The sequence below is a fragment of the Esox lucius genome, chromosome 14, assembly GCF_011004845.1.
Source record: "Esox lucius isolate fEsoLuc1 chromosome 14, fEsoLuc1.pri, whole genome shotgun sequence".
In the NCBI taxonomy this organism is placed as follows: Eukaryota; Metazoa; Chordata; class Actinopteri; order Esociformes; family Esocidae; genus Esox; species Esox lucius.
The window spans coordinates 17,911,333-17,924,917 of record NC_047582.1 but is presented as its reverse complement, the minus strand read 5'-3'; the positions used below and the strand labels follow the sequence as shown (position 1 = coordinate 17,924,917).

Below are 13,585 nucleotides of genomic sequence, written 5' to 3'. Positions count from 1 at the left end.
TTCACAATGACCAACCAAGCAAATCCAAAATGTTTTTAGAATTATACCCAGATTTTGTCTGAATGTGATAAATGTAAGCAATTTAACACTGGAGTGAATTAACTACTCTGATACTAGTTCCTCCATTAATTGACCATTGACATACATAAAACTTCCTTTCTGTAATATATCTGGTATCTAATTTTTAGATTAGTCAGTCATATATATTGACTGTGTTAATGAAAAATTTTTTTTTATCAATCCCGTATTTCCCTCTTTATATCGGTAAATTCCCAATTGTTTTTGAATGCAGCAAACCCCTGGCTGGTTCGAGAGGATCAGAAACGCAATTTACCATGGTTGAATTGTAACTGACTGACTAATCTATAATAACTAATCTGTATCTTTATGATGCAAGGTGATTTGTAGAGAAGTCAGTCGGCAGTTGCATGCAGCCGTCTTTATCCTGTTAAACATCACTCTTACCAACCTCCTCTATGACAATGCCAAAGTTGGTTTAAATCCTCAGACTACACTCTCTGGCTGTGTTCAGGGGATCAAAACTACTGCAGACGACTACTGACTGATCTACAAGTCACCTTGCAACATGAAAAAGAACTCACTATTATGTGTAGATCAGGCAATAAGTGACAATTTACCCATGATTCCGTGCCGGGTTGATCCTCTCGAACACAGCCTTTGAATTTGAAATCTTCTAAATTGTTGGCCAACTAAGAAAGTCAGGATTCTCATCTAATGCTATTACCCTACTACTTTTAGCTTTGATGTAGTCCTACTGTAAGCAAGTAAACAACAATTCATAATAATATTAGCAAATAAACAACCATTCATAACATTCCTTAAATGTTTTTTCAGCAAATATGCTATATATATATATATACATACATATACTTTTTTTTTACTTAGTTTCAACTCCAGTACAACGTCTACATTTTCAGACAGGGAAATGTAATTATGCATGTGATTCAAATTTAGACATAGTAAAAATATTTATTAAAATATAAGACATTTCATATATAAGTAGGAATATATACAATATACATACAATATATATATATTTTAAATACAATACAACCGAAACATAAGATCCTAAAATTTAATTCTGCATGAGATTTACAGTCTCTACTTTTTCCCTGCGCAATTTTATGGTCGTTCGAGCTTTTTTCACTATACCCAGAATAATTTTTAATAGCAGGCGTAGCAGCAATTTCGGAATCTGTCCTTGTATGATGGCGGACGAAAATTTCCACTGGAGAAACAGCAACGTATAGCCTACCCTGAATACGGCAAAATTTATCCCGGTCGACAAACCTAACTTACACCTTCGTCAACATAATCATACATGGCTTCATGCCGGGAGATGTCAAGGTTGTAAGCGCGAAAATAAATCAGTTTTCATTTAGATAATTTTAGAAAGAATAACTATTTTTTGAGGATTTTGGATCTCGAGCAATCCTACTCACCAGAGCTGCATCATTTTGGGAGGTAACGTCAAATAATATTTTTTCTGATTTTGAAATCCTACTTTTTTTTGTATTTGCACAGAGCGCAGTTGATGATAGTTTTAGTTACAGTTCTTGGTTTCTTCATAATAAAGTGAAGGTGTCTTTTCACGCTAATGCATATGTGTTAAGCGTTTATAATGGAAAGGGTGCTTAAATAAGCTGTTGATTTTAGACAGCGATTTCGAAGAAAGTTTTCTAGGAAACTTAGATGCATAAAGTGTTTCATTAAATCAGTAATATATAAATATTAATATATATACATAAATAAAAAGATATGAATTGTAGTTTTCAATGCGCGTGGGAAATTAGCAGTGCTTACACGAAGGACGAGGAGGAACAATCTGAAAACACAACCTTGCAGCCATGTTTTGTGAATGTTGCTTACATTTTCTTTCGCATTCGGGTCACATCAATTGAGGCGTGTGACTGTTTCTTGTTCAGCATAAGGTATTTGGTTCAGTTTCAATCGGTTTACAGGAAGACAATGTTGCAAATTTCGAATATATAATTCCTACTTCTGTTTTTGTGAGGATAGGATTTTAATTCATTTCATTCTGAAATTGTCGCCACCTGTCGGTAGTTATTTTGTGAAATTAAGAAATTCCAATTAATTTGTCTTGTTTAACTGTTTTACTGTACCCGTAGTTTAGACACCATGTTTCTAGATAACATTATTAATTTTGTAACCAATGCATATTGAAAGTAAGGCTACATTGGTAAGCTTTGAATCAGTGAATTTGGAACTGTCCTATGCCGTCTTTGCTTTTTATTCTTACTATAGACTATATTTGGTAGATTACACAAGCTGGTATGAGTGCATGAAAAACGAAGAATTGTACACTATGCATTGCAATATTCCCTCATTCTGAAGCCAGTTTGTTGTATCATGCAGTACTGTAATATTGTTGAATATGATTAACTGTAGGCTTCACTTTGATTTAGGGTGTGTCAACTTATGTCTTAATTTATTGTCTTAGAGTTTGGACTACTATATATCTTAGTAGGGACAATGTCCTTAATTGCCTATTAATGAGCATTATTCTAATTAAAATAATAAGATACAATGGGCCTAAATGCCTTTTTACAGTGCCTTTTTACAGTGCAGCTGTCTTAACTCTCTGTAACCCAAAATCTATGCTGTTGACAATTAATCTTGGAAACTGTATATTCAAATTCAAAGTATGTTGTTAAGTAATGCCAAACCTGAAGGAGATTGTCAGTCCTTGTTTAGATGCATTTGATAGTGGTCACATTTTTCCAGCCTCATCCACCTTAACCAAAGACATTTGCACACAGGGTCTGGGTATCAGCAGCTTTGAAATTGACTGGGAGGAAGTAGTAGCTCTTGGGCATCCAACATTTGGTTACCTTAATATAAAAGGTCAGTAGATGCAAAATACATTTATTGGATAGAATAATTAAGCATCCCAAAAACATTATTTTTTTCTTTTTGATTTGAATTCAAAGATGGAAATGGTCTTAAAATAAAATGTGACAAAGTGGACACATGTTTCTACAAATGTGAAAGAAATGTGAGAAACCTTACTGTATACTAATATTGTATACTTCTCAGTGTTCAGACCCTTTTCCATATCACTCCAAATTGTGTGCAGAAACCTCGTTTCCTTTGATAATCCTTAATGTCTCTACAACTTTAATGGTTTCCACCAGTGGCCAATTCAATTGTTTGGATATGATTTTAAAAAGTCCCACCTTTCACAGTGCATGCTTTAGGAAAAAAAAACAAGCCATGAAGTCCAAGGAGCTTTATAGACCTGAGATCTGGAAAAGGCTATAAAAAATGGCTGAAGTGTTGAAGGTTGTCAGAAGCAAGTTAGGCTCTGTCATTGTGAAATGGAAGGAGTATGGAATCCCCAAAACCCTTCCTAGAATGGGCTGTCCGGTCAATCTAAGTAACTGGGTAAGAAGGGCCTTGGTCAGGGAGGTGACCATGAAATCTATGGCAACTAACAGAGCTTCAAAGTTTCTCTGCAGAGATGGGAGATGTTCATCAATGTTCCTTATTGCTGAGTGGCTAGACAGAAGCCACTCCGGAGTAAAAGGCAAAACCCCATCCCGCCTGAAGGACAGAGCATAAGGAAAAAGATTATCTGGTCTGGTGAAACCAAAATCAATCTCTTAGGCCTGAATGCCAAGTGCTACGTCTATCAAAAACAAGGTACCTGTCATCACCAAACTAATACTGTCCCAATGGTGCACATGTTGGTGAAAGTATCATGCTTTGGGGATGCGTCTCATTGGCCTGGACTGAGCGACGGATTAGGATTCAGTGAAGGAGGAATGCAGCAAAATGCACAGAGAGGTCCTTGAAGAACCTGATTTTGACTATGCAGAACTTTAACTTGACAACAACATAAAGTAGAAAGCCAAGACAATGCTGGAGTGGCTTCAGTACAAAGGCACTTCTCTTATTTACTCAAAAAAGGATCTGAATATTTTTCAAAATAAATGGCACAATAGTAGAAACTTGTTTTTGCTTTGTCATTGTGGGATGTAGATGGCAATTAAAAAAAACTAAAACATTATAAAGTCTGTAACACATCTGGAGAAAATGAAGGGGTCGGAAAAGTCGTTGTGGAAGGCCCTGTAGTGTATAGCAGACAAATGTATATTTCTTTAAAATAAGCAGAGCCTTCTTGGCAAATATAAGCTTGAGATGTCTGTAGAGTGGCTGTCAGCTACAATGTTGTCATGGTGTGAATGACGTGCAGGAGAGATTTGACAGCGAAACAGTTTTTTAGATGCATATTTTATATTTTATGATTAAGTCTAGAATTTTCTAGTTGCTGGGCCTGGCTCTGTACTCTCAAAGTTAAGCTGACACCTATGCTAACTCTGGCATAAAAATAACAAGGAATACAAAGTGCCGTCTTTAGACATAAGCATTCATATTAAATTATTTCATACTATTGCTATTGAAGTGTTATTCAGTATTAAGGCTGTCAAATATTTGAATGTATGAAAATGGCTTCATTCCAATGCAGGTTGCATCAACTCCCCAATTAATATGAAATGGGATGGTGCTTCCTGTTAACAGCACGTGCCTCGATTGAAGCGTGCAGTAGCAGAGAATCTAGTGCAGTAGCAGAGAAAGTTATTTATTTTTGGGCAGTAGATTTCATAGAAAACAAACCCACATCTGTTTTGATACTGTGATGGGTTAATTTGTCGATCATTATAAAATGAGAGCTCAATACATGGATATGTCAAAAGAGTTGGACTTCATTGCTAAACATCCCCATCCCCATCAAATATTGTGTTTCACAGCTGGCCACATTGTAAAAAGATGAGCTGCACTTCCTATTTAAAAAGTTGATATAATACTTATATTTCTGTCAAATAATAACTACTGAAAGCAAATTTGGTTTAAGTGAGGCCAGGCCAGAAAATCTTGGGAAATCTGTGAATTTTAGGTATAGAAATTACAGTTCTTAATGTTTGAATTTTTTCCTTTTTTTACAGCCTGTTTACTAATAGAATGGCAGAATGTAATGTAAAATATAATGTATATTTTATGCCTATATATTATTTGTTTAATAGGTGCCACAATGTTAAAAATAATGAAGTGTTTATCACATCATTTAATGTAGGTACTAAAATATTATTATAAATATATTTATGGACCAGTGCGTTTTGTTAAAGGCAAAAAATTAAATATATATTCAGTTGATATTCTCTTAATTATTGCCACACAGATGTTCTAACTGAATTTATTCTAGTGCCTCTTTTATGTTGTAATTAGGCGATAACAAGTATGTTCCAGTTAATTTGATTGTTTCCTATTGTTTTAACAGAAAAACTATTACAAAAAAATGCTTTTTGAAACATTAAGGAAATTTGTCCATTTGTCACATCACTAATAGTACACTCACCTAAAGGATTATTAGGAACACCATACTAATACTGTGTTTGACCCCCTTTTGCCTTCAGAACTGCCGTAATTCTACGTGGCATTGATTCAACAAGGTGCTGAAAGCATTCTTTAGAAATGTTGGCCCATATTGATAGGATGGCATATTGCAGTTGATGGAGATTTGTGGGATGCACATCCAGGGCACGAAGCTCCCGTTCCACCACATCCCAAAGATGCTCTATTGGGTTGAGATCTGGTGACTGTGGGGGGCATTTCAGTACAGTGAACTCATTGTCATGTTCAAGAAACCAATTTTAAATGATTTGCGCTTCGTGACTTGGTGCATTATCCTGCTGGAAGTAGCCATCAGTGGTCATCAGTGGTACATGGTGGTCATAAAGGGATGGACATGGTCAGAAACAATGCTCAGGTAGGCCGTGGCATTTAAACGATGCCCAATTGGCACTAAGGGGCCTAAAGTGTGCCAAGAAAACATCCCCCACACCATTACACCACCACCACCAGCCTGCACAGTGGTAACAAGGCATGATGGATCCATGTTCTCATTCTGTTTACGCCAAATTCTGACTCTACCATCTGAATGTCTAATCAGAAATCGAGAATCATCAGACCAGGCAACATTCTTCCAGTCTTCAACTGTCCAATTTTGGTGAGCTCGTGCATATTGTAGCCTCTTTTTCCTATTTGTAGTAGAGATGAGTGGTACCCGGTGGGGTCTTCTGCTGTTGTAGCCTATCCGCCTCAAGGTTGTGCGTGTTGTGGCTTCACAAATGCTTTGCTGCTCTTGAAGTTGAAGAAGTTGCTCTTCTATCAGCTTGAATCAGTCGGCACATTCTCCTCTGACCTCTAGCATCAACAAGGCATTTTCGCCCACAGGACTGCCGCATACTGGATATTTTTCCCTTTTCACACCATTCTTTGTAAACCCTAGAAATGGTTGTGCGTGAAAATCCCAGTAACTGAGCAGATTGTGAAATACTCAGACTGGCCCGTCTGGCACCAACAACCATGCCACGCTCAAAATTGCCTTTCTTTCCCATTCTGACATTCAGTTTGGAGTTCAGAAGATTGTCTTGACCAGGACCACACCCCTAAATGCATTGAAGCAACTGCCATGTGATTGGTTGATTAGATAATTGCATTAATGAGAAACTGAACAGGTGTTCCTAATAATCCTTTAGGTGAGTGTATATAAACAAGAAAAGGAACCAGGCAAGCCTAGTTCTGTCAGCCCGCCATTAGAAGGGATGAATTGTTGTCCAAGCTGGATTGTATCCGCAGTTGTGACAGATGGCGTCTTTAACCATGCTATTGAAACAGCGGATGTGGGTGCACATGATACGTGTGTAGAGATGTGGTGTCCATTTGTCAAACCAATTAGTCAAACGGTTCCCTACGTTAGTTAACATCCAAACCAACAACATGTATAACAGGATTGCTACATTACATTCAACAAGTTAAATTTGAAAGAGATTACTGTAGATGACTAGCTAATAGCTATACATTACGTATAATGTAAACAATTACTCGAATCACTCCATGGCTGGTTTGTTTCTTTAGAAAACAAATAGACAGTTGAATAGCTAACCACTACGCCAAGTGAAATACACTATGTAAACAACAAGAGCAATATGAACAAATATTGATGTCTAATTTGTTTGGTCCATGGCGAGGATCAATCCTTGGTCGCCAACATGACAGTCCACTTTTCTAATCACTTTGCTATGTTTGGGATGGTTAGTTAATAGCAATGCAATACCTATATTGAAAACAATGACTTGAATCAATCCATGGTTGGTTAGTTACTTTAGAAAACAAATAGACAGTTGAATAGCTAACCACTACACCATGTGAACTACGCTATGTAAATCAAGAACGAGAGCAATATGTTTGTCGCCGGTGCAGTTTTTCCATTGCAATATCACACAAAGTTTTAGTCTATCGTAAATAACTCCTTCAGTTTGCCTCAATTGCACATTTGGAATGTAATTTTGAATTGCCATTTGTGGTCGGCACAACTATTTATCCCACTTGTAACATACACTATATTTAATACTTGTACATTTTCTGCCCTCCTCCATTTGCCTTAATTACACATTTTGTATTGCCATTTGTACTGCATCTATATATTCCTCTTATAATATACTTAATACTTTTTCTGCGCTTTTGCTCTTCTGGTTAGATGCTACCTGCATTTCATTGTACTGTACTGTTCAATGAAAATAAAGTTTAATTTAAATCTAAACAACTCCTAATGCCCTGTTTGCCTGCATGACTGTCCACCTGTCCAACCACTACGCTATTTAACAGCAGGCAGGCACATTCTCTCTTCTTGGCTGGATCCACTGACGCTGTCCGGAATTTTTTTTAATTATTCCGGTACTGTCTGTTCATGTGGACAGTTGAACCTGTCCCGGCACTTGACTTAAAATTCACTCCTGTTCCTGACAGAATCCTCCAGGACCTGCTGGAGTCCCGTTTCATTGTCAACCTCTAGTGTTAAGTTTATTCGTATTGCACAATTCTTACATAGAAGCAATTCAATGTGCTTTACAAAGAAAATATAAAAATACAATAGTATAAAAACATAAAATATGGTATGTTTAGGTTTGTACCACACTACTCTTTTGGCCAAAAAGACTTCAGATGTGCTTTCAGACAGTACCTTTTGTGTAACTGCTTCTTTCCTGCTATCCTAACATACAAGCCAGTGTTATGCAGAGCTTGCGGCATGATATTAGTAATAATCCACTCATAGCCACTGTGCTCTGTAGCTCCTTCATAGTGATTGTTGCCCTCTCTGTGGCTTCTCTCACAAGTCTTCAGAATTTTGAGGAACAGCCTTTTGCTGTTGTGATGTACCCTTAACTTTCTGATTATAGATCCAATTATGTTAATTTGGAGGCACTTATTATTTTGTACCCATTTCCTCATTTATGCATTTTGTTGTTGATTTGCTTATAGATTCACAGCCTGACCCATGATCCTTCAACAGTGGAGTTTTTAATCCAGAAAATTTTACAACATTTTGGGCTGGTTTTGTGGACAGATTTAGCCTAGTCTTGGACAAAAACTAAAATCACACTCAAAGGCAACTCCCTTTTTCATTTCTCCAATAGTCTTTGGTTACAGAAAGCGTGCAGTGCTTTATTGGCATTGAAAACGAAAAATAAACACACTTTTTTAATTTGCCTGTTGTAGTATGTATGTGCATTTATGCAGCAACTTAATACAACCTAATACTACAAGGCCACAATCCATGCTCTATTCTATTGTGGAACATACGGTATGGACAAATCCATACCAAGGCATGCATTTCTACCATGTAAAACGTTTAAATGTGACTAATTAGTCTAATGAATCTAAGGCTAGGTGTACATACCCATGCAAACTCAAAATTCTTTAAGGAAAAATATTCTTTAAGGAATAGGTCTTTAATGCACGGTGGGCGCAAAGAAATAGAGGTGGTTAAACAATAACTATAATAGGACATGGTCTACAATCATGCGTGAACATTTGGGATACACTAATTTAAAGGCATCCTGGTGTTATAATAGTCACAGTAGGTCATCTTGATTTAGGTCTGTGCATTTTGAGAAATGTTATGGGTCTAAACATATGTTATGGGAAAAAACACGACAAAGCAAGAGGAAACGGGACAAAAGAAGACAAATACAAAGGAGGATAGTCAGCACATTTTCGGAACAGGAAAAACAATCATAACCAATTTCACTGCTGTTTACATTAATCTTGTAGACACAAAACAATTTCCTGCCCTGCATAGTTTTTCATTGTAAGTAGATCTAGAAGAGACATTTTACATTGGTCATTTCGATGCAGACCTTCAGAACTGTAGTAAAAATGTAGCTTGTTAAATCTCAACCTGAACCCTGACCTTTTTACTCAATTCAATCTAATCAGTCATTGCCTTTGTCTTTGAATTACATTAGGAAATTCCATGCTTTTAATGTAAGAGAATGAAAGAATATATAAATGACAGGAGGAGCAGCCAAGTAATAAAAAGCATCTCAGTATTAGTGCAAATTGGCCAACATTGCTGGGGGAGTGGGGTGACATCGTCAGCGGGGCTTTCCTGATCTCATCACCATCTATTGGGTCAAAGCTAAATGAGGTCATCAGGTGAGTGTGCCCTGATGCACGTTGACCCTTGTGACTTCCTGCCTAAAAGAGCAGTGTAGAATAAATCAGAATGGCTTGGCGCAGTTGTGTATGAATAAAGCTTGACACATCTTTAATTTTCCCAAATCTCTGAATTATTGAAATACAAGCTGTAGATGCACTTGGATATGATGAAATTAAGGATGGGGAAAAAAAGGGACAAATGAAAAAGTAAATCCAAGTGTATCTGCAGCCCTGAATGAGTGCCTTTGTTTTTATTCACAAGCAGACCTTTTCATTTTACCCACCTAAGAGACACAGTGGCTTGCTGTGAGAGAGAGAAGAATTATCTTAGCAATAGGGTTGTTTTAACCTTTTAGGTACCTGATCACAGAGAATGTGGTTGGTGAGATGCTAAACCCATTTGTTGAAAACCATGTCTACCCCTTTAAGTTGTTCCTCTAATCATATACACAGAGTTAGAACTGATAAATCAGATGGACACGAACGAATAGGTTACAGGAGAAAACCAACGATAGGCCACTATATACTGTCATAAGTCGTAAAAGATTCAGCAATATCAAAATCTATTGCACCAAAAACTCAAACGTTAACTGCATATTAGACTATAATTACCTAGTTGAATGTCATCTGTCGGGCAAGTGTTTTATTGTTTTGCAGACACTACCATCATATGTGTGTTACAGTATGAAAAAGTGGGATAATACCTGCGATCATTGCTTTAAGCGTCTCTGGATAAGTATCTGCTAAAGTAGAAAAAAAGCAGTTTTGACTTTACGTACGAACGTAAAGAAATGCTAACTATAAAGGTTATTCGGGAAAGATGTTTGAAATTGAGTACTCCCCTAATGCTGTCTGTGTATTTTGAGCAAATGTGTATGTTGAGGCCATGTGGCAACCACGCAAATGTCAGATAAAGAAATGCCTTTTATGGCTGACCAGTATGCAAGCCAAACCTGCGGACTCCGGAGAGTTAATGGCGAGTCTTCCAAAGCACATCCGAAGCATCCTCATTCTTATGCTGATTGTTCATCCTGGAAGTCTAGACCAGAATCCTTATGTTTCAGAAGGGCCTTCTGTACAGACTTCCACCTAGACTTAGCTCACAGGTTTCCAAGCCACCACAAAAAATCACTAGACAGCGACGAGGCAAGGCAAGCCAGTTTGATTATTAACCCCCACTTCCGGACAGTTCCTTTCTCAGGATCCCTGTGCTAATCGGAGATACTTATCACAGCATGCTCTCCAGTGCATCTTTGACCAAGCTTGCTCAACCTGTAACTTTGCAATGGCACATGCTGGAGGTGAATGCATTCTCCGACCAACAACATGATTCAGCTTGCAGGCTACCAAGCTTACATAAGTTGTGGCTAGAGCACAGAGAGACCAGGAGGCCCTGTCTGACATCATGTATCCAAACCCATTTGATGTTGGAACAACACTGCAACACCACCTGATGTATCCCTGGAGACTTTCAGTATACCACAGCTAGGATTTGAACCTAGCTGCAATAACCAACCGGGCTGTCTGCATATATGCCATCTGCCTGGCCATGTCTGCACTACCAGTAGGACCCTATGGTGTCCATGCTTTCCCCAATGAAGAACTTGTGGGATCAGAGCCATTGGGGGAAAAGCGTACACAAATCTTTTGGCCACATAGAAGTTAAAGCATCCAGCCCAAGAGTATCGCATGATTAATGAAGCCTAAAGCTTTGTTGATCACGTGCCATTCTTAATCTTTTTGCATAATGCAGTCTTCCACAGTTCTGCGATGCCTGACAGTATGTGTCACTGCTTTTAAATACCAACTTTTATTGGACGTTATTTATCAGTTTGTGTAAAAAGTCTCAACATTTGTTATTTCAATGGGGGCACCGCTGGTAGTGTCAGGGACTTATTAGTGCTAACCAACCATACCCCTCAGGAATTACTTTTATATGTAACTATTTTGTAAAGCCTGGTTATGTTCAGTATAAACAGAAGTCGAAGTGGAATTACTTTCGCTATCAACATTTCCCAAGTGCTATTGGTTCTGAATGACTTGCTATTATGTTGCCTCTTAGCCTAATCGATTCAAAATTTAAAATGCCTGTTACAAATAACATTTACGGTTAATGTTAACTTTGGGTTAAATATAGGCATGACATTACTGGTGTTGGGAATGTGGTTAGAGTTAGGTTAAGGTTAGGCATCCCAGTGCTGATGTTAGGATGAAGTTAAGGGTAAGGTTATAAAAACAAAAAAAACTGCCATCTGAACAACACAATTCCTTAACAGAAAATGTTTTGCCTCGCTGGAATTGAACTTGCAACCATTGGAGTGAAAGTCAGTTTTGGAAACACAAGCCCACCGTCCCCCGACAACAACACCCTAGCAAACAGCTACTCTATTTCACTATTAATACGTTCATAACTGCTGCTGGCGACCAGTTTCCAATGGTAGGTAAATGGCGCTCATAAGTTGATCGCAATCACAAGTCATTAAGTACCAATTGCACTGGGATATGTTGATATTAAACGTAATATCACTGCTGAAATGTTCCAACTGAACGTAATCACGTTTTCCAAAATAGTTACATGTTTACATAATTAATGCGATGCTGGGTTGTCGCCAACTTGTAGTGGTACAAGATTAGAGTTAAGAAAACCTTTTCAGTTGAAAGAAAATTTTTTGTTCAAATCTTTTCTTTATTTTGTGCATACTATGACACTGTTAGCTTTAATCAAAAACATTATAATGGATGCACAGCTAACTGAAAAAAAAGAGATAAACTAATGGTTCTTGTCAATGCACTCACCTAACCACTGCGCCACCAAGTCTTGTAGTAGCTCCATAGTCAAGAAATGTAAATTAGTACGTTAAATATGCTGGAGTGGATATCTTTGAGTGCAGTCTTTGAACACAGTCTTTTTTAAAACAATGTTATTGTGCTACAGCCAGCATGGGACTCTGCTTCATATTATATAGCCTCTAGAAGGGTATAGATTGGGTTCCAAAGTAATTTCAACAAATTCTTCCTCAATTCCTTTGCTCTTTGTGCTCATTAACAGTAGTGACAATATTTATCAACATGTAACATTTGCAAGGGCAAATGCTATTGCTGTACTCAAAGTTTGAAATCCACAACGTAACAGCCCTCTTCTTAAATACAGACCACTAACATGGTTAATAAAATGGAATTAAACCCAACAAATAAAATAAAGTGTTTTGGAAACCCCAGTGGGCTTTTTCAGGTACTATATAGAAATCCAAATGTTACCTGCATTTAACGGTAGGAAGATTAAAAAAAAAATTACTTTGGTTCACAGGATATTAATCATCTTAAACTGCTTATTAAACATTGTTTTTCTGAAGAAAAAATTTGAACAACATGCTGTATGGGGGTTAAATGTACTCATTTAAGAAAAGGAGAGAGTGTCGTATGCCATACATCTTTTTAGAATAGAGACACCCAGTAAGTAGTTTGTTTCTATACTGATAAGATGTTCTTATTGAGATCTTAGAAATTGCAGTTGGTGTTATATAATTTAAACTTTTGTGGCCAAATGAAACGTTGACGCTTGTCAGTCTTCAATATGCAATTATGAATGTTTCATAAGCATGTTTCATAGTTGTCCTGATGAATTTCCAAAAATTATATCACTCAAATTAGGTACAACAGGATGGTATTTCAGTTAGGACGGCTACATAAAATAGCTTTGGCATTTGGGGGAATATGTGCATTCTGTGCGTATTTCCCTCCCCCTCTCCACTTAAAATGAACCTTATTGCTCTCATGAATAATGCACAAGGACACTGAACTACTGCAGCAAAGATGAATTAAGGCATGTCTCTATACTGTGGTTATATGCACATCGGAAATGTGTTTTTTCATGTCAGTTTAAAAAAATGTTCACAGCTCTCCAGCTCAACTTACCTTTTAAAGATTATTTAAAAAAAAAAAAAAAAAAAATTAAGAAGATAATCTTATTTCAGTTAAACAGGGTGGAAAACTCTCATCTTGCTTTAATAAATCCATACATCAAAATGGAGCAGGTTTACCA

General features: G+C 37.2%; 1 protein-coding gene across 4 annotated transcripts in view; it reads left to right on the top strand.

Moving 5' to 3' along the window:
* Window positions 1-1,189: 1,189 nt before the first annotated feature.
* znf618 (zinc finger protein 618) overlaps window positions 1,190-13,585 on the top strand; it is a 49,679-nt gene continuing 37,283 nt past the window's right edge. For all 4 annotated transcript variants that reach the window (XM_010877772.3, XM_010877773.4, XM_010877774.3 and 1 more), the window contains exon 1: window positions 1,190-1,485. The gene's annotated coding sequence lies outside the window, so the exon portion shown is untranslated. The remainder of the gene's footprint in view (window positions 1,486-13,585) is intronic.